This window comes from Lynx canadensis, chromosome B3 (genome assembly GCF_007474595.2).
Source record: "Lynx canadensis isolate LIC74 chromosome B3, mLynCan4.pri.v2, whole genome shotgun sequence".
Taxonomy (NCBI): Eukaryota; Metazoa; Chordata; class Mammalia; order Carnivora; family Felidae; genus Lynx; species Lynx canadensis.
Window position 1 is genome coordinate 14534764 of NC_044308.2, and position 22437 is coordinate 14557200.

At 43.1% G+C, this 22437-nt stretch overlaps 1 long non-coding RNA gene across 5 annotated transcripts in view; it reads right to left on the reverse strand.

The window, feature by feature from the left end:
• Positions 1-382: 382 nt before the first annotated feature.
• LOC115515557 overlaps positions 383-22437 on the reverse strand; it is a 52696-nt gene continuing 30641 nt past the window's right edge. For all 5 annotated transcript variants that reach the window (XR_004343748.1, XR_004343747.1, XR_004343746.1 and 2 more), the window contains 2 exons: positions 21155-21239; positions 383-1117 (listed from right to left, as the gene is read on the reverse strand). This is a non-coding gene — a long non-coding RNA (uncharacterized LOC115515557). The remainder of the gene's footprint in view (positions 1118-21154; positions 21240-22437) is intronic.

Here is a 22437-nt window from a genome sequence, read left to right on the forward strand (position 1 = left end):
AGATGGAGTGATGGAAGGGACCAGGCAGGCACAGGAGGTCCTGTGGTGTCCAAGAGAGGCTCTCAAGAGCTGATGAAGGCTAATTCGACCTTGTGCATGCCCACAGCTAAGGGAGACCTACAAATATCCAGGTTCCCTTTGAGTTTCTTTGTAACGTTCGTGTATTTATTTTGGAGAGAAGAGAGAAAGAGGTAGAGAGAGAGAGAGAGCAAACCCCAAGCAGGCTCCATGCTCAGCGAGGAGCTCGACACGAGGCTCGATCCCATGATGGGGACATCATCCCCTGAGCCGCAGTCAAGAGCGTGACGCTTAAACCAACTAAGCCACCCAGGCGCCCCGCCAGGTTCCCTTTAAATGTAAAATTTGAGAATCGCTGACGGAACTCTTGGCAGTAAGTTACCTAAAATGCTCGTTGACCGTGTGAAGCTGAATGGGGGTAGCCTGTCCCTGTGGCTCCTTTCTCTGGGACGGGCTGTCCACCGACGCTAACATACCGCTTCCGCATATTACCAAAAACTTCTGCAACATTATCTTCGTATAGCTTCTAAGGATGCCTAATTTACTACTAAGCCATTGCTCAAGCATTAGGAGAACCCGCTCCCTGTCTTTCAAAACACATCAAGAATTCATAAAACCTAAATATTGTGACTCATCTTCATTTAACGATTGCTGTCCTTAATCATGGGTGTTAATACGGAAGTCTACAATTCGGCATGCACCTTGTGATGCACAATGAAGGATGCAGAAGTGATTGCTCTCGATAAACTACTCGGAGACTCTGGGTGCGGAATTAATCAGCAATCGATGGTATGGAATGAAAAACACTCGTGTTGCAACATCAGAAGTCACCCAGTAACGGGGCAACCCAAACAGAGGAGAAAACGTCTGAATTCAGTCTTTCTACCAGCTTCTGGCAGGCGCTCTGAGCAAGAGGAAATAATCGAAATACCCAAGACAGTTTTGCCTGATATGCCTGTTGGTTTGTTCTTGGTTTTTGAGGCAAGAGATCATTAGAATTTGTACCTGTAAACCTGTATGACTTCTTTCCGCAGCATCACCGTCACCTTAGCAGTTAATGAAGAAGCCGTGTCTTCCCTGAACTGGATAAAACAACGCCCTGATCCAAAACAAGAACAAACAGACAAACAAAAATAGAATTGTGAGCAAGTTTTGCTCAGTTAGTAAATCAAGGCCTTTTCTTATTCTAGAAAGGTGCGTGGGACCAAAAGCGTGGCATTCCCTTCGACCACACAATTAAGGATTTTTGCCCAGTTGTTAATCCAAAAGCATCTTCCTGTGCAAAGAACCGAGCGATCTGACAACGGGTCCGTATTTTAGCATTTTGAAAGCGTGCCTTTGTGAAAAACATGCCACAAAGAAAACATTTAAACGCGTCAAATTCAAACAATCTGCTCATGTTGGTAACATGAAACACACACAGTCTTTCATGAGGTCCAAACTTTAAGGACTATTTTAAGTGACCAGTGAGCAAAGAAGTTAAAAAAGAGTTGGCTTCAAACTTTCCCTGTTTGATAGCAGTGATGTATCAGGGGAAAGAAAAGCCGTCCTTGTCAAAACACCACTTTGTCTCCCCCCGACCAGGTCTTCACAGGTATAACAATTGCAACCGAAGTTTTATGAAGCAGTTAACTCAGCCTTGATTCAAGATATTTAGTGCCGGGCCACATTGTGTCCTAGAAATGTTTCCTACCTTTCTTTCTTTCTTCTTTCTTTCTTCTTCTTTTTTTCTTTTCTTTCTTTCTTTTTAAGTTTTTTGCCCAAACGAATGCATTTCTCAGCCCCTTATCTTGATAGTAGACTCAGCGGATCTTGCCAAATATCATGGAAACCTTCGAAAAAAATCGCTCTTGTCAACTCGTGAGAAGCCAGAATGTGAAACAGATACTGCGTGGCGGTGGGCTCACTGTATCAAATCGGATGAGACGGTACTTGTGAATGATCGCCAAAGCCCCGTATGCGTGCAAAGTATTCAGACTTCCGTCCCAGCTTCCTTCATGATGAAGGTGATGAGGACTGTGTAATGAGAACATTAACAATGGCTATCATTTACTGAATGATTCTCTTTTTTTGAGAGAGACAGAGGCAAGTGAGAGCGTGAGTGCAAGAGGGACAGAGGAAGAGGGAGAGGGAGAACCTTAAGAGGACGCCACAGCCCGCTCAGAGCCCGAGCCCTACGTGGGGCTCGATCTCACGACTGTGAGATCACGACCTGAGCCGAAATCGAGTCAGACGCTTAGCCAACTGAGCCACCCGGGCACCCCCTGAGTGATTTCATTCTGTGCCAGCCACTATGCTAAGCACTCTACACGAAGTTGTTTTGTTTGCTACTAACAACTGTCAGTTGATATACAGAATATTATTCTCTCCACTCTACAGAGAAACACGGAGAGCTCAGAGAAGTTAAACAAATTGCCCAAGGTCACACAGCTCATCGGCCTACGAGCACGAAAGTAGTTCTTGGTGCCCTCATGCCAATCGAGGCGTTGGCAGAGAATTCATGAATTGGGCCACCGTGTGGTGTGCCCCAGGTAACCCAACAGATGGTCATATTACCGTGTAGTCACTGAAGAAAAGGGATACACATACAACTACACCCACCCCCCACACACACACAAAGTTGAATTCACACAGAGTTGAATTCACACATGACAGTTGTGTTCCTGTCATGCTAAAAACGACGTGTATAAGATGCGATTTTGCTACACAAAGGGTCTCTCTGGCACAGAGCAAGCATCCGCTCAGTGTTTGCTAAATGAGCACACGCTCCCCGGTGAGGCAGTATTTACCTTACTTTCTTGGCACAGCGCTCAGAAATCCTGGGTGTGCAAATGACGAAAACCCCACCAGCTCAAAGCTAAAGGAGGAGCTGATTAGTTGACATAAGCGAAGGGTCTAGAGAACTCGGGGTTCCAGCATGGCTAAGCGCAGGCACTCGGGTGAGATGTCTTAGATTCATCCCACTCTGGAGGCTGCCCAGCTCTGCCCTGTCGTTTTCACTGGCTTTCTTCTCAACCAGGCTCTCTTTGCCAGCGGTTACGGGATTACCTATGGCTGTTCCGGATAGGAGAGCCCTTGCTCCTTTCTGTCACCAGCCGAAGTCCCAGGGAAGCCTTGAACTGGCTTAGCCTGGATCATACACCCCTTCTCGAACAAATCATCACCTTCAGAGGGATAAGAATCCGACTGGCTAACAGAGAAGGGGGCCGGGGGCCTCTCCGCCCAGAGGTATCTTGCTGGGTTTTATCTTCAATCTTATCTCAAAACTTTCGCTTCTAAGGCAGGAAGTGGATTACAGATCACCCCTCCTTCCTTTACAGATCACGTTATTTTATGCCTGCCTTATTTGTTATATTTAAAGGAAATGAACACAGAGCTTTGAGGACGGCAAAGCTTACTACGGGTGATGCCATTCAGGAGGGAAATCGTTTCTCCCTCTGCTTTATTATATTGGTCATAATTATGATCCCTACCATAGTGACACTTAATTATACTCTTCCAATAAATCCACCTTTGTCTTCCAATTCATAAATTAACAAAAGGAGGCTACCCAGGGTGCCCCGTTACACACTTACGATTTTTTTTTTTCAGACCCTGGAGAAACGATGGGAGTTTCCTGTGGTTCTCTCTCACACAGTCACATCCTTCGGCCCCACTGCACACAAAGGTCTCATTGATTAGAACAGGACACTTCTACGCAGGGGCTGAGGGTTGGGGATCCAGGAAATTCTCAACTGGTTTTACAAGAATGAGCACCACACCTTCGTAAAACTCTACGGTGACCGAGCCACAGAAATTGAGTCTGTAATGAGAATTCTGGAAAAATTAGAGAACTGCCTTCGGGCAGTTCAGGGTCTGTGGAGATTGAGAATTCGGAGAAGAGCAAATGAGTATCTCAGGCCCTTCGGCTGCATTCTCCCGTCACGTGTTTCCTAAGCCTTCTGAACCCCACCCTCGGCAGAGAGAGAAAGAGACCCTCATGGAGAGCCTTCCACAGCCACACAGGTGCCTGTCCTCCACTCCCTGAAGCCCCCAAAGCACCACTCTTCTTAAATCCTCTCCCTTCCCGTAACTTTTTCCGTCACCTTTTCTTTTTCTTCAGACCCAGGGGCAGAACATTGAGTAAGTCATACTCCTCAACTCATTATCACTGCACGTGTGTGTATCCCCTTCCCCCTGCCATTTTCCTGTCCCCCATTCCATAAAAGCTAGTATCAGGTTTGACGATATCCTGGAATATGTCTGTGTCTTCATAAGACACGTAGTATTCTCTTGTTCTGTCTGAGTGTGTTTTCAGTTGATACGAATGATGTCCACAGACTTTGTTTTGTCTTCCTCCTTCCTTTCTCCCTCCCTTCCATCCCCACTCTCCTCTTTTCCTTCTTTCTTTCTCTTTCTCTCTTTCTTTCTCTTATCTTTCTTTCTTTCTCTTTCTTTCTGTCCTTCCTTCTTTCTTTCTCTTTCTTTTCCTTCCTCTTTCTTTCTTCTTCTTCTTTCTCTTTCTTCCCTTCCTCCTTCTTTCCTTCTTTCTCTCTTTCCCAACACAGTCTTTAAGATTCACCTCTATCACTTCACGCAGTTCTATGGTGTTGCGCGAGAAGCCTCCTTGGCATCCCATTATCTGTCCTGCTCCCTGATGAACCCTGAGATTCCATCACCCTCATACCACAAACAACACTGCGATGAACCTCTTCATCCAGCCTCCCCACGGGGACCTGATCAGAGCTTCCCCGGACTCTACACTCAGACGTGGGACAGCCAGGTCATGGGACTAAAGGATGGGTCTCCATCCAGCTCCCCGGTTCTGACTCCTTTGTGGGGAAACCTACCAGGGTGACGCCATCAGGTTCATATCATGTAAAGGGGAGAGTCTGAGGCTCCAAGAGGTTACGCGATGTGTGTAAACTTCACGTCGCCATTTAAGTATAGAGTCAGGGTTTAAAGCCAAGTTTCTCTGACTCCCAGGTTAGCACCCTTCCATTGTACTATACTGCCTTCCACAGGAATCTTTTGATTGGATGGCCTAGGCTGGAGGCAGCAAGGCCTTCCCTTTGTCCGGCACCCACTCCCTCAAGCTCCCTTCAAGCCAGCAGGGAGTGGCAAGCCCACCCTGCCGCAAGGGACCAGGTTTCCTAGGCTTGGCCGGCAGCGATGTGTAATCAGAGGTGAGGGACAGTCCTACTGGCTGGGGACCAGGAGAGCTTAGCCTCCCCCTCCACGCATGCGCGCGCGCGCGCGCGCGCACACACACACACTCCTGATGCAAGCAGATTAACAGCAGCCATCTGGCAAGCAGAGTTTCTCCATGCAAACTGCAACCCCCCACCCCCCCCAGGTGAATCACTAGTGCTCCCAATACCAGTCAGGCCCAATGAAAACTTTGATGGCTCTATTAATGAAGATGAAAACTCGAGATATGCCAAATACAGATTAAATGGCATCTTGGGTAACATGATGATCTCTGAATTACTAGCTGCCCGGCGAGATAGCCAAGTGACTAATCCCGGGGCGGGCTGGGCCCTTCGGAGGCGGGATCCACTACGTGCAGCCTCCAGAGTGTCGTGCATTGCATCAGGATGGCACTTCACCAAATGGAACGCCAAGAGCGACTTCCTCTGTTGAAGCCGCACTCTTTGAGAGAAGACTTCATTTCTTCAGGTTCTGAGGTTCCAGATTTAGAGTGGTCTCTGACAAGATGCACGGGGAGTGTGTCAGGCAGAAACAAGGAGAACACGCGAGAATCCGTCTGATGCCCATGTTTACAGCACCGTTGATAAAAACGGGCAGAAGGGACAGGGTGGCGATGATAGAGAGGGGTCGCAAAGCCACCAGGCCTTCTCTCCCACTTTCTACTTCTGTCCCCCATGAGCTGTGATCCAGCAAGTTCTACATTAATGTCTTCAGTACGTCAGCTATGTTAGCACACGCAATTTCCACGAGGTAGGAACTGTCGTTCTCATCTTCCGTAGGGGAAAGTTGAGGCTTACAAGTGTCAGTGACGTGTCGGAGATCCAACACCTAGTCTGGCCACACTGAAACTCAGTCTGGGGTCTTTTCACGTCCAAGGTTCGTAAGGCCTTGCCACGCTTTGACCGCCCCGTTTTAAGGATTTCGAAAGGGCTCCAAGAATTATTCCCAACACAAATGGAACGTCGGCGCAAGTAAAGAGGTTATGAAAAATTCATCTTTAAGACACAAGATTGGAGGAGGGCACCTGGCTGGCTCAGTCGGCAGAGCATGCTACTCTTGATCTCAGGGTCATGAGTTCGAGTCCCACGATGAGGGTAGAGATTACTTTAAAAGGAAAAAAAAAGGAGACACAAGATTGGAATTTGCCAAGTAGTTGTGTGTTGGGGGGTGGGGCTGTGTATGAAGATCTGTGAATAATTTGACGAGTAAAATGCCTTGCAATTTGACTGGAATTGTGTAAAAAAAAAAAAAAAGTTTTCATCTGGCAGCTAGGTAATGAAGTATGAAAGCTCCAGGAATCCCACTTAGCCCCCAAATGTCTCTAGATATTACAGTTTAATTATAAGAGGCCAAGGACATGAATTGGTGGCATGGCAATATGGGTCTAATTGTGTCTAGGAAGAACTGATCTAAATACATATTGAGAAAGCCCCACACTATCTCCTCTCTCTCTCTTTTTTAAGTTTATTTATTTATTTATTTCGAGAGCAGGGGAGAGGCAGAAAGACAGGGAGAAAGAGAATCCCAAGCCGACCCCACGTTGTCGGTGCAGAGCCTGATGTGGGGCTTGATCTCATGACCTGAACCAAAATTAAAAGTCAAGAGGCACCCCCTTCTGTCCCTTGAAGTGAGTGTATTTCCATGCACACAAGCTACGAAGCCAACCATCGGCTCTGAGACTTCTGACATACTCCACTTTTTCAATCAGATGCATAATTGTGGTAGGACTGCTGCTGTTTATTTGCATCCCGCTAGAGACTTTAATTTTTGGTTAAGTTCTTAAAATCCCTTTCTGGCAAAACAAATGAGATCACAGTCTCCATTCTCCCGGTTAACAGTGTCATTATCACGCACAGATCCTCAAACAATCAGCTAAATTCCATTGTCATTCTGAATTTCTTCTCTTTCTTTTGTGATGCGTTCACAAAACTTATTCAGTCTTCTGCCTTCTCAATGGAAAAAAAAAATTTTATAGAAACTACCATAAACGATACATAATTGTGAATGGCTCTAAGAAGCCATATGGAAGGATGAATAATCTTCCCTTTTGTTTTCATCTTTCCTAAATACTCTTTCCGCTTTGGGTTTTGCGGTACCTTTTGCACCCAGCTTTGGTCAAAATTGTTGTTGGCCATTTGCCAGTTTGAAATGTCCTACAAAATGAATTGCTCCTTTTGTAAATAAGAACAAACTTTGAGAAATATTGCTTCAAAACACTGTGCTGGAGCTTTGGCTAGGCGGTGGCATTTTCTGTAGGGGCAAAGAGGGTGGCGAGTTTACTGTGTGTTCAGCATGTATAAATCATGATCTAGGTAATATTTTGTGCTTGCCTTCGTATCTTCTAGTGGCTGTGGTGCGGGGCATCACAAATATTCTTTCAGGAGAACAATCACCTACTTCCTATGTCAGGATGGCCTTTCACTTTGGATGAAACTTTCAAATGACACCAGCATCAGATGAAAATTGGGACAAATCTTTAACCGCCAATTTCTTGGCTGAGGCTTAACGAGGACACCATGAGTTCCAAGTGAATGAGTTCACCCACTTTTACTGCCTTCCTCTTCTTACTTTTTACTTGAAGAAGTTAATTTATTCCTCTTACAATTTAAATGCCAAGCTCTTCTAATATTATTCTTGCAAGGTAATTTCTGATTTAGCCACTCTTCCCTTTTTCCCAGATCACCCTATGCTTTTCAGAAAAAAAAATATCTATATCTATATATATATCTATAGATAGATAGATAGATAGATAGATGGCACATCACAGACAAATATCAGAGTTGTGAGCTCATTCTTAAACCAAAGAGGTTGTCAAAGTTAACCCAACAATGCACTGTGGGCAATTCATGTAGAGGGCACATTATCATATAAATAATGATGTTTTGTAATTTTCACAAACTTAGAAATGACAATGGAAGCACACTTAAGGGAAGTTTTTAAAGCTCACATATAGAAGAGATAAGGTTCTCTATTTTTGCCCAGTGAAATACACACACACACACACACACACACACACATATATATATACATATAATACACACACACACACACACACATATATACACATATACTCACACTATGATGATATGTAGGATTATTAAAATAACTGTCTTTTCAAAATTTTACTTTTGAAATACAATTACTCTTGAGCCATGTATCTTAATATAATATTCAAAATTATGAGGACGGGACAAAAAAAACTTTACTGAGACAGTGGACTCTGTAAGGCAGAATTGGATCGATGGTAAATGAAAACTGTATCTGTACATTTCCATTCATGATGCGGATTCTTTTTCGTCACTTCTCAAAATTAGCTGAAATAAGATATATTCTTCCAAGATCTCTGGGCAGGAAATTGCTACTAGGTGTGAACAAGAGACAGCCAATCTCTCCATCCTCGGGCATGTCTCTACTGAGAAGAAAAGACAACATATGCCAAAGATTCACATATTTAGAAAAGTGCCATTTAAAATCAGTTTGTGTATTGGGGCACCTGGCAGCTCAGTTAGGTGTCCGACTTTGGCTCAGGTCATGATCTCACGGTTTGTGGGTTCAAGCCCCGCATCAGGCTCTGTGCTGACAGCTCAGAGCCCAGAGCCCGCCTCAGATTCTGTGTCTCCCTCTCTCTCTAACCCTCCCCCGCTCACACTCTGTGTGTGTGTGTGTGTGTGTGTGTGTGTGTGTGTCTCTCTCTCTCAAAAATGAATGAACCTCAGAAAAGTCTGGAAAAAATCCGTTTGTGTACAACCTATAGAGAAGAAGTGAATCACTCAATGAATGATATGTAAAACAACATCAAGCTTTGTTGATTTTAAGTGTCTCTCCCACAGAGTTCTTTATATGAAAAAAAAATTAAGAAAAAATCAGCTTATTAAATGTCTAACACAGAAGAGAAAAAACATATTTGGCATCTTGGCGCTCCTTAGACACACTGAAAAGAGTAACAAAAGCTACTCAAGATCAATACATATGAAACACATTATGAAATAGTAGAAATACTTCATAGCATAGTTACCCAATTCATAGCCAAATACCGGCTCAACAATACTCATTGTTGATGAGAGCCTGTTGAATAAGAGACACGCAGATTCTCCATCTTTCTAGATCATGTCTCTATGATCTGAAAGACAACTTTCATCCTGGGAAAGACTTCATTCTAAAGACCAAGACTCCAGCATCTTGGAGTTTAAACAGAGAATTTGGACAGCATAGTTTCAACGGAAACGTGAATGGAGACCAGCATTTACTGATGTCATGACAAATGATATACCATCTTGAAAAATATTAACTAACTCCTAGGCTTCACTGCTGTGTGTGTGTGTGTGTGTGTGTGTGCACGTTTTAATACAAGTGTGTTCTTCGAATCAACTCGGCCCAAAACTCCTTCTTTCGCTGTGAGTGTATTTTTGTTTTCATATGTGGCCCTGAACGAATTCCTGTAGTTGTGAACAACTACATTTGATTAAAATCTGTCAGATTTATCTTTTTAGCAGGAGAAAAGAAATATGTGTTTCCCCAGAAAGGAAATCAATGTGTCTGTATGATAGATGCGGAGAGGAAAGCTGGATACTGTCACTTTAAGTGATGAAGCAGAAAGACAGGGTAGCTGTCTCGTGATCATCATTGGCTGCTGACATAATTGTTGGGAGGCAAAGCCCTGTTGAAATTTTATAATCCTTGTTTATAGGATAGACATACAGCCACTGACCTAATAGCTATCATTCCAACTGGGTACGTTACCGAGTCTCGTGTCTGAGGTGTCCACAGTTTGCTTTGTTTAAATTCTCTTGGCCATATCTTTTAGCCAGAGCTCTGCTCTGTTGCCCTTGTGCACCGTGAGAAAGAGTGATCCTTTCCCCATAGGAAGGCACCAGGTTTTCGGGGCAGACAACCGTAGCAGAGAATCTCCTTTCTCGAGGTAAACCTCAAAATCATCCCCCAGGCAATGCCAGAGACCAATGAAGCCGAGAGCATTCTCAAAGGGACAACTGGGAGACTGCTTCGTGACAAAAACCTGCCCAGAGATTTCCTCCTTTCTCTTGGGACCCACCAACCTCCCCAGGATCCCAAGTGTCTCCAGAGACAGCTGTGCTAGATAGAAAAGAAAAGCTTCAGCCCTGGGATTGTGGGAGTAGAAAATTCTCCATTCAGAGGTGGTACACTTACCACAGGGTAAGAGGACACTTACCCTGTTAAGGCTGCCTAAGCAGACCGGGGTGAGCCAAGATGTCTTTGCAGTGTGAGCCTTAGTGTCCCCATGGCTACAACCAGCAAAGCCATTTTAATGAGTTTCTTGCTTCTTTTAATTTATTTATTTTTGAGAGAGAGAGAGAGAGAGAGAGAGAGAGACAGAGCACGAGCAAGGGAGGGGCAGAGAGAGAGGGAGACACAGAATCCGAAGCAGGCTCCAGGCTCCGAGCCGCCAGCACAGAGCCCGACACGGGGCTCGAACCCACAAACCATGAGATTGTGACCTGAGCCGAAGTCGGATGCTTAACCGACTGAGCCACCCAGGCGCCCCATCCATTTTAATGAGCTTCTAAATAATTTCCAGGATCTATGAACTTACATGTCAGTTAAAATTATCATCTCTCTTGCTTCGTGAATGGCACCTGTCAGTAAAGTATTTGAAGTGTTTCTTTGCAGCCTATTTCAATAATAATGTTCTATGTATAAGCCCTTCTATCAACTAACTTTTTAAAAAATGACACATTGTTCTTGTTCCTTTATGAACGAATGTTTCTAGAAGGCATTCCATTGATGTGAGTGTGCATGTATGTGCCCTGTTTGCATATTAACCCAGACCTGACTAAACCATTAAAAGACATTGTAGGCAGAGAACCTAGCCAAGGGTTTAGAACATGGTAGGTATTCCTTAAGGGGTCATTCTTTATTTATGATTCCTCTCTTCAACTGGCATCGCTTAAAAATTAAATAAATCAGCACAAATAACTAATGCATTTGCCTAAAGCCAAATGACTCCTTCTCCTTCCCCCCAAAGTCCCCCTTCCCTCCCAGCCTCACTCCTACAATCTCCAAACTATTCAAGAATCAAAATTTAAGAATTAAACATTAACAATTCATGGGCCACCATCACATCCATTACAAGTGATTGGAAGTCTTCCCACAATTTATGTAAAATTGGAAGAGTTAAGATACATGCTTATATGCTGGCAATAGACTCTATCTGGTAATGGTGTCATATGCTTTTGACACACTGATGGATTTGATTTGCTAATATTCTGTATATAATTCTTTATATAAATTGGTATTCAAATTCTGTACTGTCCTAAGAATCTGTCTTCAGAAAATTATTTTAGTATCTTTCCTTTTTGTGGTCAAATAGATTTTATATAACACTGCAATCGATTTTCAAAACTGTAATGCGGGGTCCCTGGGTGGTTCAGTTGGTTAAGTGTCTGGCTCTTGATTTTGGCTCAGGTGATGATCTCACGGTCATGAGATCCCACATGGGGCTCCACACTGAGTATGGAGCCTGCTTAAGATTCTCTCCCTTCCTCCCCCTCTGCCCTTCCTGCACTTGCACGTTCATTCTCTCTCTCTCTCTCTCTCTCTGTTTAAGAAAAACAAACCAAAACAAAAACAAACAAATAACGTAATGAATTCACTTGTAAAACCGTCTAGGTCTGGTGCCTTTTTTAGTGATAGATCTTTTTCTTTCCAATCACTTCTACAATAATTGGTCTATTCATGTTTCTTAAAATAATTACTTCAAGAATTTTTATTTTTACCAGGGCATTTTCCACTGCCTTTAGATTTCCAAATTTATTTCTACAGAATTGTACATAACATCTACCAGTAAGTTTTCTTATCTCCATCTTTGTGGTTATATTCATTAATAATGTTGTATTTATCTTGCTTTCTCTTTATTGAGCTTGTCAAGGGTGTATCTAGTTCAACAATCTTTCAAAGAAACTAATTTTGATTTTACTTATCCCTTTTTATGTTTGTTTTCTATTTCATTAGTTTTAGGTTTTATCTTATTAATTCCCTCCTTCTACATTCCTATTTTATTATGCTACTTTTGGATTTGAGTTTTCTAAAATTTACTCTGAATCCTTATTTTGTCAAACAATAAGGGATCCCAATTTGGGGATACAAGTTATTTCCTGAATAAAGTTTGCTTCAATGTCTCATGTAGTAAGTATATACTCACACTATATTATAAATTTTTAATGTTTATTTTTTTTGAGGGAGAGAGAGACAGAGCATGAGCAGGGGAGGGGCAGAGAGAGAGGGAGATACAGAATCTGAAGCAAGCTCCAGACTTGAGTTGTCAGCCCAGATCCAAATGCAGGGGTCAGACCCAGGAACCACGAGATCAGGACCTAAGCCAAAGTCAGATACCCAACCGAATGAGCACCCAGGCATCCCACTCATAATATATTATAACTACACTTTTGTAGCTGAACATCACACCTCCACAGTTGCCACCTTTGTATTATAAATTTTATGTATATATATCTCACAAAGGTTAGGACATCTTCCTCTTTAAATAATTCTTTGTGTCCCCAGAGTACTCAGCACAGCTTTTTGCCCATGGTAGAATGAAAATGTTATGGAAAATTTTTTAAGTTGTGGAAAGCAAAAACACTTGCTAGAGCGTTTAACTCGGGGAAATCTATGTACGCCTACCAATTACCTTTTAAGGATCAGGTGACGCTGGAAAAATGGACACTCAGTGCAGGTGATTCTGGTGCATTGGATGATGAGAAGATCTAGCATCAGATTTTTAAGCAAGATAGAGATGGGCTCCAACTCCACCTTATCCGTTTGCCAGCTAAGTGATGTACCTTCTCAGAACCTCAATTTATTCCGATATAAAGTAGGTCTTAAAAAAATAGCTCCTTCCGCAGAGGGCTCTTATGAGGATTCAATGAGATAATGCATGAATGTGCCTGGCACATAATAAGAGCTCCATAATTGTGAGTTCCCAGCATTATTGTTATTAATATTATCATTTCAGTCGGGGCAGGGTACTGAGGTGGTAAACAGTTGAGGGGCAGAAGCAAGGTAAGGGGAAGAGGAGCTGGGGAAAGGACAAGAAACAGAGAACCTTAGCTCAGTCTTAACTCAATGGTCCTGGAACCAATGATTATTTAAGGAACGTTTAAATCATTTCCCAATAATGGTGACATTTCTACAGGCTGGGTCTGTATCTTGTTTCCACTTCGCTAAATAATGTTCCACCAATCCTCTCAAAACAGTGCCCTCCCCACCCAATTCACCCCAAAGAGGGCCACAGGGACGGCGTGTGTCAGATGAGGTGAAATGACGCAGCAGTAATGGTACCACCAGCTGACCACTGAGCGCCCGCGATTGGAAAACTTCAGCATTCAGGGCCATTCTTGTGGAGAAAGAAAACACCTCTTTTGTTTTTATTTTGTGGGTGGAACGAAGTCAGTGCAGGAGCAACTGCAACTTATCACTGCCCCAATTGGCCAGAGATCTCTTCGAGGCAGCATGGGCTCCAGCCATATGGCTGGGTTCTAACCCCACTCCTGCCATTGACTAGCTGTGTGGCCTTAGACAAAGTGCTTAACCTCTCTGTGTCTCAGTGAAAGGCGGACTTTATCTACAAACACTTATGGCACTATTTTAAGCGTTTTACCTATGTTAACCTATGTAATCTTTCCAGCAAGCAGAGGAGCCGGGTCCGATAGGGTGTGGTGAGGAATAAATGGTGAATATATTTAAAGTACTTACAGACCCTGTTTGGCATAAAAAGTGCTGTGGAAGTATGAGCTGGTATCGTCATCATTAATGTAAATGCTCTACTTTAGCTGTCACCGTCACCACCATTATCACCATCATCATCACCATCACCATTATCACCATCATCATCACCATCACCACTACACTACCATCATCATCATCATCACCATCACCACTACACTACCATCATCATCATCATCACCACCATCACCACCATTATCATCACCATCATCACCATCATCATCACCACCATCACCACCACCACCACCATCATCATCATCATCACTATCATTGGGTTCAGTTACAGTACTGCACTCGGAGACGATACCAAATCCTCTCCCCATTTCTCAGGCACACAGAATCATTTTAGTATCTCCTTCACACTCTTATCCTCTCCTCCTCCCCATCTTCCATTCACCCTCCTCTTGTTCTGAGACCCTACTTCTTCCCACCAACTTAAAAGAATGCCAACTCTTGCCAAGTATAATGTTAGGTGTTCCCACCTACATACAGTCTGGACTCAAGGAGTCATGAGCAGCCCAGTCAGAAAGCTGAGATTCAAACACCTGTCCATTGGTCTCCAAAGTCTACTCCTTATCCTAGCATAACCACATCACTGTAAAATATCCACCCCACTTTCTAAACATTTTTTCAAGTTTTTATGTATTTTAAGTAATCTCTACACTTAACATAGGGTTTGAACTCATGACCTCAAGATCAAGATTCACATGTTCTTCTCACTGAGCCTGCCAGGTGCCCCCAAACATTTTTTTACCTATCATTCTCAAACACTGAACTGGTTTGTTCACAAGGCATATCATCCAAGTTTTTAAAATAAAGACTCATGCTGGGGCACCTGGGTGGCTCAATAGGTTAAGCATCCGACTTCAGCTAGGTCATGATCTCATAGTTCACGGGTTCGAGCCCAACATCGGGCTCTGTGCTGACAGCTCAGATCCTGGAGCCTGCTTCAGATCCTGTGTCTCCCTCTCTCTCTGCCTGTATACATGCTCTGTCTCTCTGTCTCTCTCTCTCAAAAATAAACATTAAAAACTTAAAATAAAGACTCATGTTAACTTGATGTATTCATATCTTATTCTCAGTCTTCTATAGGCCCCCAATTTTTTTTTTTCAACGTTTATTTTTTTTTTTTTTTTTTTGGGACAGAGAGAGACAGAGCATGAACGGGGGAGGGGCAGAGAGAGAGGGAGACACAGAATCGGAAACAGGCTCCAGGCTCCGAGCCATCAGCCCAGAGCCCGACGCGGGGCTCGAACTCACAGACCGCGAGATCGTGACCTGGCTGAAGTCGGACGCTCAACCGACTGCGCCACCCAGGCGCCCCAGGCCCCCAATTTTTTTAAAAAGATACATGAACTGATTTGTAGCACACAATATGCCTTCTCAACAAACAATAGTTTCTTAGTCAAGTACATCAACCTCTTGAGATGATTATACCAATCAAGATGTCTTACTGCATACATTTTAGAGCAATATGTTGACAGGGAGAAAAGTTAGAAATTACCTGAATGTTGCGGCACCTGGGTGGCTCAGTCAGCTAAGTGTTTTGGTTTTGGCTCAGGTCATGATCTCACGGTTCATGAGTTCGAGCCTCACATCAGGCTCCATACTGACTGTGCGGAGCCTGCTTGGGATTCTCTCTCTCCCTCTCTTTCTGTCCCACCCCTCTTCACTCTCTCTGTCTCTCTCTCAACAATTAATAAACTTAAAAAATAATTTTAAACAGGAAATGACCTGAATGTTTAATAAAAGTGAATTGTTAAATACACATTAGTAAATCCAGAAAATGGAATCATTTGAAGCCATAAAAATAATACCAAATAAATAGATCTGTGTATGTAGAACAGGATGCGATTTTATGTACTGAAAGGATATATACGAATGGGATCACAACAGCTGATTTGTTTTGTTTTGTTTTAATGTTTATTTATTTTTGAAGGAGAGAGAGACAGAGCATGAGCAGGGAAGGGGCAGAGAGAGAGGGAGACGAGAGGGAGACACAGAATCTGAAACAGGCTCCAGGCTCCGAGCTGTCAGCACAGAGCCCGACGCGGGGCTGGAACTCACAAACCGCGAGCTCATGACCTGAGCCAAAGTTGGACGCTCAACCGACTGAGCCACCCAGGCGTCCCCACAACAGCCTATTTGTAATGGAAAGGAAAACTCATTTTAAGGATGTTCTTAGTTTTGCTCTTTACATATTCTAAGTTTTCTCTGTAACAAGTATACATGGCTTTCCTAATACCAAAAACAATAGAAGAACCTAGATTCTGGTGGAAAACACAGCTGCACCTATCTCAACCAGCTCAAACTGTCCCCACTTAAGCTTTTAATCTTCTGTCTCATCAGGCTGTGCGTTTGTCTGATAGATGGCTGAGTTGCCTCTGGCTTGTCACTGTTATTTGCTTTGAACTCTACACATCTGGGTGGCAAAGTCGGGGGCTGTTTAATATTGCGGGGGGGGGGGGGGGTTAGTGTTTGAATACATAGAAAAAAATACATTAAAATTCTTCAGATCATCAGCAAGGAGTTAAGAACAACTAGTCCTACCCATTAAAGGCAAAATCAGCCGCATAAGCGCAGTGCAAGAAGAGGAACAAAGATTGACCCACATCACGCTCCTGTGTCCCCTTCCAGGGGCATCCGACACAGCACAGGACGCTGAGTGCCCTTAGCCGTGTTGGAAACAATCACACATGCAGGTTCCTTACCCGCCTGCTGCATTTTCTTCCTGGTATAACTGGAGTTCTCCTATGCAAACTACCCCTATGCTTCAATATATAGTTAACCGTGCTCATTAACAGGTTTTAAAGTTCTCATTTTCGTTACCATTCCGAACGTGCACTTTATATATCACGTGTTCAGGAAATAGTAAAGATCCGCATTTAGATTTTTTATTGAATTTATATTTTATATGTATATTTTCTGATTAAAAGTCAGAAGGATGGTAGGGGCGCCTGGGTGGCTCAGCCGGTTGGGCGGCCGACTTCGGCTCAGGTCAGGATCTCGCGGTCCGTGAGTTCGAGCCCCGCGTCGGGCTCTGTGCTGACAGCTCGGAGCCTGGAGCCTGTTTCCGATTCTGTGTCTCCCTCTCTCTGACCCTCCCCCGTTCATGCTCTGTCTCTCTCTGTCTCAAAAATAAATAAATGTTTAAAATAAATAAATAAATAAATAAAATCATGATTAAAAAAAAAAATCAGAAGAATGGGGCTCCTGGCTGGCTCAGCCGGTCGAGCGTCCGACTCCCGATTTGGGCCCAGGTCACCATCCCAGCCAGGGTCGTGGGACTGAGCCTTGCATTGAGCTCTACACTGAGCGCGGAGCCTGCTTAAGATTCACTCTCTCTCTCTCTGTCTGCCCCTCTCCCTGGCTCGTCATCTTTCTCTCTCTCACTTTCTAATATAAAAAAAAAAAAATCAGGATAGCTGGTATTTTGTTGACTTCTACAGGAGAGAAAGAGAGGGATTGTGGCTGCTCAAAACCAAAAATGTATCTGAAAAACCAAACTTTCAGTTCAACATCCAGATACTCTATCTTCCTCACGTTTTGGGGGATTTTTTTTTAAATTTTGATTTAGCCAATTGGCATTGTGTAGAATGCCATAGTGGAACTGAAAAACTCTCCTGTATTTCAAAAACCGGAATAAAATGCACTGATTTTTTTTTTCTTGTATCTTTCTCAGAGCTTTTTGGAAAACCTGAAGAGTGTAGGTTAAAAGTATTAAGAGCCACGTGTTTGTATATAAGAGCTGTAAGACGGACATAGCTGAATATTAAGAAGTACTCAAGAGCCAAAGACACTGGAGAAAAATTAGCCTGGAAAAGAGAAGGCTGGGAGTGATTTAACAATCGGTTTCAAATATAACAGGATGGGAGAAAGAAGAGAGTGACCGTCTTTTGCCAGTCCCACTTAAAGACAAATATGAGAATTGGCTTTCAACCCTGTTACGTGTTAGACCAGACATAGCTCAAGGCTGGGCACATGATGAATATCCTTCAATACCTTCTATTCAATACATCTCCCATACGCAGGCCCATGTGGCCTTGTGAGACAGGGAGACAGATCTGTGCTATGCCACCTACCATAGAGGCAAATCCAGAATATTCCAATAGGAGCCACTAATAACCGAGGCAAGCTTCAAGAAAGGGCAGCTGTGTAGAAGAGAAAGGCATCAACTGAGTTGAGTTTGATGGGTGAAGACACAAGGATTCCAGGGAGAGGGAGCTATACATTCAAAGGTAGTAATGTCCCATCATGTGGTCAGGGGACACGCTTCCTTGTGACTACAGAGCAGGATATGTGGCAAGAGGTGGCCCTGGAGAATCTGGCCCAGCCCACATTTGCAAGAATCGTCCTTTGGCCATGTTAAAAAGTTTGGGTTTCGTCTCCAAGGCAATTGTAGTACTCTTGCAGCAAGGGCCTTTTAGGATAAACTTTTTTTTAAAGGTTAGTTATCTTTGAAAGAGAGAGAGAGTAGGGGAGGGGCAGAGAGAGAAGGAGACACAGAATCCGAAGCAGGCTCCAGGCTCTGAGCTTTAGGCACAGAGCACGTCATGGGGCTCGAACTCACGAACTGCAAGATCATTCCCTGAGCCAAAGTCGGCGCTTTACTGACTGAGCCACCCAGGCATCCCAGGAAGGACCTTTTACAAGGAAATGCCAGAATGATGTTAGCATTGTATGTTGACTATACCATTCTGGCAACAGTGTGAAAACTAGATTGGTAAGAAAGCATTACTGGAGGCTGGTGCAATATTCCAGACAAATATATACATACATATGTATATGTATGAATGAAGATGGGGGTGGGGCGCCTGGGTGGCTCCATCAGTTAAGCGTCCGACTCGATACCGGCTCAGTTCACAATCTCTTGGCCCGGCCCGTTGAGTTCCAGCCCTGCATCAGGCTCTGCACTGACAGCACGGAGACTGCTCGGGATCCTCACCTCCCTCTCTCTCTGCCCCTCCCCTGCTTGTTTTCTCTCTGTCTCAAAGTAAATAAGTAAATATTTTTTTTAAAAAAAGGGTTTTTTTAAAGAACCTAATTAAGGGTGTTACCATTAGGGATGGAAAAAAGGAAGCAGAGTCAAACAGTGGTAGGTCGTTAGCACGGACAGAGCTTGTGGGTTGCTCTGGTGAAGAGGAAAGATGAAGAGAAGAGCCTAGGATAATCCTGGGTTTTTGCCTGGAGCAACTGGGTGGCACATTTTCCCAAACTGGGGCATACGGGAGGAGAAACAGATTTTTAGAAGGGAGGTAATTAGGGGAGATGGCACATTTAGGTTTCTAGCATGGCGTTCGTGGTGTCTATAAGATGTCTAGGGAAAAAGTTGCACTTACTAGAGTGTAAGATCCATGAGGCAGGGACCTTGTTGGTTTAGTTCAACCCATCAGACAACGTGGCTTTCAGCATAATCATTGCTTACTTAGCACAACACGTGGCAGATGATAAATGCTCAGTAAATGCCAGCTGAATAGGTGCTCTTGGATGAACTTGTGGGTCTGGATCTCAGGACAGCCTTCTAGGCAATTATTCAACGCTCTTTGGTGTCCTTGCGCAGAGCATTCTAGAACCTCCTTTGATGTTCACCAAGACCATTTTACACCTTGAAATATTGTGATTCTGGTCCACCCCCAAAGGACTGAATTACAAAAATGCTGCTAAGGTTCCTAGCGGCCCTATTCCTCTTTGTTTACAAATATAAGCAAGGTGGTTTGTTAACTGACGGAAGAGGAAAAATTGCGAAATAAATCTTGGAAGTGGTCAGATTGAGCGAAATCAGTGGTAAAGTCACAGCATTGGAGTGAGGCTCTGGTATTTTTTTTTTTTTTAATCAGACATATGGCTTTCAAGTTCCTGTTGAAAAGGCCAGGACAACCAAGTAGAATTGTCGAGGATGGCTGTGATCCACATATACTGACTCTAAAGGAGATTCTTGCATGAGAATGAGTAGCAAGGAGAAGTGCTCCAGCAGAAATCTGGAAAAGACTTTAAGAAAGAAGAAAGCAAATCCCCCTAGTAAATGGCTCTGTTTCTTGGAGGAGTTGGAACAAATCTTCCTTGCCAGAGAAGCTTGAATTACCTGCCTATCCCTTTAAGCATTTTCACGTACAAATCAAACACAGATGGCCCATTACGTTTATGACCTCCTGTCAATTACTCTAGATGAAGCATGCATTAATTATTGAAATATTTTCATAGTATACAAGTTTTGAGTGGTTCCATTGCCTCAGATAATTTCAACTTTCTGATTAGAAGCCGGTATAAACTATTTTATTTATGAAAATTAATCTCTTGAATGTAGTAAAAGCTACAAATACAGTAGTAGATTTTTTTTTTCCACTTAACAAAGCCAAACTAAAAATCCTGGCCTCTATCCTTGGAAGTCGGCGTTATGTTAGCAGGGTACGCAATCCATAAACTCTGCCAAAATCTATTACAATTGTAGTAAATTTTGATTACTGGAGTTGTTTGTTATTTATGTCTAGAAGATAAAGATAATATTGGGAATAGCCCTCTTCTATTCGATGTATAAATTACATCCATAAAATACCTTGTTTTGTAAACAGTAAAATAAAAAAAAAAGAAGCCTAAACTTGGTTGAAGCTTCAAATATTTGCATCTACTTTCTTTGAATCAACAAACATTTTAGAGGATGTGAAAGTCCACGGAATGTTTAGACTTTTAACTATGCCACTAGTGTTGGTCTGGCACGGTAAACAAAATACTGGGGCCATTTGACTGTTAGAGAACAATAAGAATATTCCAACGAAGCATCACTTTGAGAGAATGTGAAGAAAGTTGAGAAGGGAACTCAGTAAAAGGCTTACGTATTTTCCGTCACTCTGGAAGGAAGCTAGTCATTCGGTAAACATCAAACACCTACTATGTGCAGAGAACCTCTCTGGGCACTTGGAGTACACTGGGGAACAAAACAAATATTTCTGCTCCTATCAGTATAGATTCTAATCGAATTGATTGCCTCCTTTAATCCTCACTGTACAGAGAAGAAAGCAGAAGCCCAGAGAGGCAAGCTAACTCACCTAACATCACCCAGCAAGAAGGCCCAGAGAGGTAAGCTAACTTGTGTACCATCACCCAGCAAGAAAGTTAGAATAAGAGCCCAGGCCATTGGAGCCCATCTTCTTAACCCATCCTATCTTTCAGGCCTTTACCGTTTCCAACTGACCTTTTTCTGGGTCCTTGAGAAGTTAATCCTTGCATGTAATTAGCTGACTCTCTTTAGTAGATGTCTTCAGCTAGACAGACTCACCCTAAAAAAAAAAAAACCCAAAAAGAAACGTTTTTTTTTTCATTTAAAAAAATTAGTTGTCTGTGTTTCTTCTCTCTGAAATCCACTGATGTTTAGGCAAAGAATGTTATAAATGAGATACCATCACAGGAATGCTGATTTCACAGACCAGTGGGAGAAGGTGGCCCTAGAGGCAGTGAAGTTAACACATAATCATTGACTTCTTTTTCTGGCCAAAGCCAAAGAGGGATTGAAAACGGGAACTCTAGGTCAAGCACAAATGGAGGGTGCCATTGGCCCTGTGCTGTCACAATGGGCTTACACAACACGAAAGAGAGTGATCTCTACATACCATGGTGGCAACTTGGGCCAAAAAATACGGTCCCCAGCTAGAATCTTGCATAGGGGGAATCTAGCCTATGTGTCAGGTGAAAACGATGCTTATCTATTGGATTCCTCTTGTAGGCATTCACCAAAAAACACAGCCAATGGAGGGAAGTCACGGAAATATTAATGATATTAATTCAATGCTGCTCAATTAATTCGGCGTGTTAATTTTGCCAATTAAAAAAATATATTTTCGACCATGAATAATAAAAAAAAAATGGTTTTTTAGCACTTCATACTTTCTACAACTTTCTCACTATTGGTGACGCAAAGTCAGGTGGCTGCCTGAGGTCACATCAGATCTGACAGAGAACAGCCTACAACCCAAGATTCCTGATTTGTAACATCAAGCTCTGTATACTCTTTCAGGCTTCTTCTGATTTGGTCCTCGTCAAAGTAGATAGAGAAAGTATTATCATGGCCATTGGCCACATGAGTGCCTGAAGCTCAGGGACACAGCACAAGTCAAAGCCCGACTCGGTTCAGAGAGAAGTAACGGCGTACAAAGTCCATTAAGGGTCGGCAAGAAGGAGGGCATGTATAGGAGAAGCTGAATCGCTCAAAACTGAAAGATGAATTATGCAGTAATAGAAGTACGCACAAGATAAAGAAGTTGTACAGAGGTAGACGTAATTCATTTCATCAAAGATTGAGTAATAGTCTAACCAATTAGAAATATACCTAATTGGCTATAATCAAAACTATAACGATATTGTAACTTGCTAGGCAGTGTCGAAAGCTGTTGTTTCTTAGGAGAGAACATCATAATTGAAAAATTGCAGTCTCGTGCTTAATGAATTAGCAGCTTTGGACCTACAGCATAGCAATCTGGT